Genomic DNA, 6,000 nt, shown 5'->3' on the forward strand with positions numbered 1-6,000 from the left:
GTTTTATAAAATTCCATGAACGGAAAAGGCTAGCATTATATTTACTTGGAAATAAAACAAATAAATGCAGCTGAAATTCTTTAAAAGTTAAAAAAAAAATGGAGGAATGTTGTCAAACTTTCAGTTAGAAGGTAAGTAAGTACTCAGGATGTCATGTATAACATGATGACTAGAGCTGCCACTGCTCTGGGATATATAGGAAAGGTATTAAGAGTAAATTCTGAGAGTTCTCATCAAAAGGTGATTAAAATTTCCTTTTCTTTTTATTATATCCATATGAGAAGATGGATGTCTTCTATTGTAATCATTTATTTCTCTCTCTATATATATATATATCAAACCATGATGCTGTGTGCCTTAAACTTATACTGTAATATTTGATTATTTCTCAATAAAACTTGAAAAAAGCTAAAAAAACCCCTAAGTGTTACAAATATAGCTACAATTTCTAAAAATGTTAAAAAAAAATTGTTTACTAGCTCAATTTTTTTTTTTCCAGCAGCAGTGGATCAAGTATATTTATTATTAAAGATTTTACATATGGAGTATAATTCTGTCTAATGTAATTATCATTGTATCACAACAGGATTTGGTTTTTCTCATCTTGCTACTGATTATCTTTCTGATCTTGGTTGCCTAAAACAAAAGGATATTTTGGCTTATGATGTGTGGCTGAAAATAAATATAATAGATGTTGTGTGACTGAAACAAAACCCCATCTAATTGCTTTCATTCTGGGTCCAGAATTCTGTTTGCCTCAGAGCAAAAAAGGAAGCCAAGTAGTGCTGCAGGTATATTTTTCTTAAGAAAATGATTCAGAATAAAATATACTGCTCAATGGGAAGAGAGGTTAGGGAATAGAAATATGATCATAAAAATATTTTGCATCCTTCAGAAGGTATAGACTGCCTTAGCGGCAGGAAAGTACACACCATTACATCTCAACAGAACCATGTGTACTAGTCAGGGTTCCCTTACAGACACACCTAGAATAGTGTTTGGCCAGCTGTCTATGGCTCAGTCAAGATGACACACAAAATGAACCATCACACCATGTAAACAGGAAGCTGTGGTGGAACTGTCAAGGACAAAAGGCCATTCTTGTTTCCCATCACTGTAACAATAGCCACACATGCACTCTGATGCTCATCCCAACAATTTAAACTACTTGTGAGAGGAAGAAGTAACCTTTGTGTCCAAGGATGTAGAGATTATCAATCAGTCCTTTTCATAAGGAGTTGCTGATGGAACAAGTTCAGGTTAGACACTACATATGTCATTCTACATGTCGTCATGCTCTATGTCATGGTGTCCTTCATTACAGTAGTTATTAATAATTGTGACCTACTAGTGTTCTTTGTTAGGCGGTAAATATAATATTGAGGGGAGTCACAATGTCTGTATTTTCATTCTGATTTCCCCAGTGCCTGGTGTGTAAGAGTAACTATTGAGTAAATTCAGGTCAAAAGGAAGGGAAATATAGAGAGGTAGATCCAGAAATTAAAATCAATTGAAAGAATATGGAAGAGCTAAGCACATAGGAATTGGAAAAATATTTTCTATGAGAAGAACAGAATACCTTTGGCTGGATATGGGTGGATACCAGAGTGGAGCGTTATTATAATGGTATAAACTTTGGGAACACCATATGGGAGTAGAAAATGAACAAAACTCTTTATGTGCTAAATCTAATCGGATGCCTTCAGACTGCTCTGATCTGCTTCCACAACTTATGGACCTAATTGAGCTTTGTGAACCCCTGTTGGCCTTTGGTCTCCTAGTTTTCTCTTGATTACCACATCATTTTTAGACTAAGATGTACCTCCTGCTGAGGGGTTATTTTTATAATGTTGAGTACTAGAAGGGTCAGGCTTGGGTCAGAAGAATTGGTAATTGCAAAACTCAGTGCTGCTGAATTAGAAGGGATAATTATTAGAGTCAGTCATTTTGAGGAACTAGGGAAATTTTATATGCAGTTTCTGACCTCGAATTTATCATTTTTCAGAAAGCTTCCCCAGGAGTGTTCCAGCCTTTGCAGACTTGACTGGGTATATTTGCTGGTCTGTGTCAATCTAGGGATTTAATCAACAGCCCTCCTAGAGGACAGCAGATCGCAATGGATGGATGAGCTTCATATCTGTCAGTGTACATTCTGAAAAAATGTGTAACAGTCATCGAAAGTTCAAACATGCAAATACAGAGGTCCCAACACATGCCCAAATTTATGAGTTCAAGGGACTTCCACAACGGGGGTTCATACTTGAATAGATGAGGCCCTTAGGAAAGTCATACTGTGGGATAGGAAAAGCAGCTTTTGAGGAAGGAACCCAAAGGAGCCATTATGAGCAATGACAAAGGAGAGGGCCACAGAGCTTGAGTTGGTCTGACCAGCATGCTCTGGTTCTTAGAGGGAAGTAAGGTTAGGCTGCTGCTATCCCCCTAGCCAGACACTACTTTTCCTCTCAAATGTTGATGTTCATTGGAAGGAGGAGGTCTGTAGAATAGGTAAGGGGTTTTCAAAAGCTCTGCTGGGAGAAGCTCTTTTGAAAAAAGTTGTTTATCACCAGCTCAAGGATGGGTAAGAATATGATAAGGTCCTTGGGGAGGGCCTGGAGGAGTCTGGCTGCAGGGCTGGCAGTGACTAAAATTAGCTTGATTGTTCAACTGGTGATTACACAAGTAAAATGTCAATGGAAAGAAATGAAGAGAAAATTGTTTACTTACATTAACTATTCATTTTTAGTGTTGGAAAATCTAAATGTCAAAGATAGATCTGATCTTTATAGTGAAAGGGTCAGAAACCTCACAAGATCAATTATAAGAAATAAATTAGCGCCGTAGTCATGGAAACGTGTGTTGTATTTTTTTAAACTAAATATGCACACTTGACTCTAACAACGAACCCAGGGCCTGTGTCAGGTCATAGCAACAGGAAGGACTCGTCAAAAAATATGATATAATTTTCTTTTTTAGCATCAGCTGGGGACTATCTTGGAGGGGTGAAGCCTACCCGAGAGGAAGAGCCGTCTCCAGCAGTTATCTTCTGGGGTCAGGTCTGCCAAGTTTTTCTTCATTAATTGTCTTGTTCCTTCTTCCTGCTCTGACTGAACCCGTTCCTTAATAGCCCAGATTTCATTCTCAGTAGCTCTCATGAGAGCAGCTTGTTGCGGATGGACAATAAAGAGGGGCGATGTTTTACACAGGATTTATGTTAGCTTATTTTGCCATGGATTTCAGAGCTACCCACTTGTTAAAAACCTTCCTCTACCCCTAACCGCATCTGCAGTTAGCATGCTGAAATGAACATGCGACTGTTCACCTGGTGTACAAAATAATTTTCCCTGTGGTGTATTTCCTGCATTTATTATTGCCAGTTCGAAGGCATTCAGGGAGATAAAATGAGAATGAAAGTTCCCACAATTAGTTTGGTTTTAATGTAAGTCCGGGAAAGATGTATATCCTAAGCATTTTATTTTCAATTTCATTCATCTCTAAAATAATCGAATAGCTTTTCGTTTCATGGAGTGTGTGTGTGTGTGCGTGTGTGTGTGTGTTTCTTTTATAGAGAGGTATCTACCAATAACACAAAAGGCATCTTTAATCTGTGGTAACATTTTCTAGTTCACTGCATTTATTTTATTTGTGGGGAATCTTTGGGGAAGTCTGTTGTTTCATAGCCAGCTTACTGATATCTCCTTGGCAGAGTTCATTAAATTAGTTTTATTGCTCTTTATGACATAGACTGATTTGATTTGATTTCATTTGCTTACTCTTATTTTCCATTATTTCAGCCTCTGAAGAATAGTATCTTTATTAACACTCTGGAACTGTACTCCCACAAAACAAATAAACAATTGAAACTTCTACTTCTGTCAAAATTCTTTTATCTTTAAAGGTCAGCTCAAATTGTACTTCCCTTTTGTGGTTTTTCTAGATTTCTCCTGAGTCAAAAGTATCTTTTTTATCTTGTATGATCTTTTAGCACATTGTATCACCTAAAAAAAAAAACCTTTTCTGTAAATGACATTTGACATTTAGGAAAAGTAGATCCTCAGGCTTTAAAAGTCATGAAATGTGTAAACACAATTTAGTTTACGTTCTTTCTTTTGCAGCTGTAGTAATTCAAGACACTACTTTATAAATTTTCTTTCTTCTTGTTTCCACATAGTAGGATAATAGAAGATTTTATATATATGTATATATACATACACACACATATATATATTTCTAGACAGAGAGAGTGTTCATGTGAGCAAGTAGGGTGGAGGGTAGGGGTGGGGAGGACAGCGGGAGAGAGAGAATGTTAAGCAGGTTCCACACCCAGCATGGAGCCCAACTGGGGCTTGATCTCATGATCCTGAGATCATGACCTGAGCCAAAATCAAGAGTCCAACACTTAACCGACTGAGCCACCCATGTGCCCCAGAGGATATCCATATTCTTAATCAATTTACTGTTTTTCACTTTATTTCAAATTTCTATTTCATGGTAAAGGGTGGGGTTGGGGAAGCTTTGTTAGACATTTCTACTTTTCCCGCCCTTCAATCACAGCACTAGTAGCTTATTTTCTTTGCATTTTTTTTTTTTTTCAAGAGAGCCCCCTCATTGAGATGCATATGCTAGAAGGACAGGTAGGTTTCCTCACTTTCTGAGTGCTTCATACACACAAATTAATGTCAGAGAAGCCAGTTTTAATATCTGGTAAAATGGTGCCCCAAAATTGGTTACAGATCATGAGCTTTTAGAATTCTGAATGAATAATGAAAAATGCAGTTGACAAGGACTAATGGTCTTCTGTGGTTATTTACGTCCCTCACTGGGTTAAATGTATATTTGAAGAAAAACCTGATACTAGTTGACTCTTTTTTCTTTCTTTTTTTTTTTTTTTAAGATTTTATTTATTTATTTGACAGACAGAGATCACAAGTAGGCAGAGAGGCAGGCAGAGAGAGAGGAGGAAGCAGGTTCCCTGCTCAGCAGAGAGCCCAATGCCGGGCTCCATCCCAGGACCCTGGGATCATGACCTGAGCCGAAGGCAGAGGCTTAACTCACTGAGCCACCCAGGTGCCCCTTCTTTTCTTTTTTTTTTAATTAAACATGCTACTAGATCAATGTCTTATACAAAAATGGTGTTTGTATAAAGTGAACTTGTTTGTGTAGGTCTGTATTTGGTGGACAGGTCATGGCAATGTGCTGTGAGGGGTTTCAGGGGAAGAGTAGAAGGTGATAGTTAAGAAACAGCACTCTAAATCAGAAATAACATTATTTAGATCACAGAATTTATGTACTTCTGCTTATTAGATTTCTCCTCTTGGAGGAATTATCTACTCTGAAAAATTTGGAAAAGTTCATCTACAAAATGGAGTAGAAAATAATGGTATATACTCCCTAAAGTTCTCATTAGGATTAAATTAGGTAACACATTCGATTAATCCTGGCACTAATAAGCATTCAATGGAGACCAGTTGTTGCTATTAATTTTAATTATGATCATTAATCCATTAGTTATATTTATTTTCCATAAATGTGTTCATGGAAGGATTTGCTCAGAATATGTTAAACAGGCAGAGAACTGAACAACAATGGGAAGCATTCTTTATTGAGGCCAAACTTACTGAGAATGTGGTGTGGGAGTCACTTGGAGCATGATAGTGGGTAAAGAAAGGATTAAGGAATAGGCAGGGGGAAATAGGGGACCCCCGACTAGGCTCTGAACCTCTTCCTGGCAGCCAAAAGCGGCTAAGCAAAGGTGAGCAAGAGATGAGGGACTAGATCAGACCACCTGGCCCTGCGAAGTTAGTATTTTTCTTTGGTTGCTGTGGTGTAATCACAGAAAATGACCAAACTTCAAAGAAATAAGTTATTAAGGATGTTATCAATAGTTCTTCCTCAAACCAAGATGGCCCATGAATCTCAAGGCCACAAGCTCCCTGGTCAAGTTTTCGATAAAAGACTGGCTCTAAAAACCCTCAGTGGCAACCCAGTCAAGACCCCTCTCAC

General features: G+C 37.8%; 1 pseudogene; it reads right to left on the reverse strand.

The window, feature by feature from the left end:
* The window catches only part of LOC123936920, an 87,219-nt pseudogene extending 84,067 nt beyond the window's left edge, over nt 1-3,152 (reverse strand).
* Nucleotides 3,153-6,000: the final 2,848 nt, after the last annotated feature.

The sequence above is a fragment of the Meles meles genome, chromosome 2 (assembly GCF_922984935.1).
Source record: "Meles meles chromosome 2, mMelMel3.1 paternal haplotype, whole genome shotgun sequence".
NCBI lineage: Eukaryota > Metazoa > Chordata > Mammalia > Carnivora > Mustelidae > Meles > Meles meles.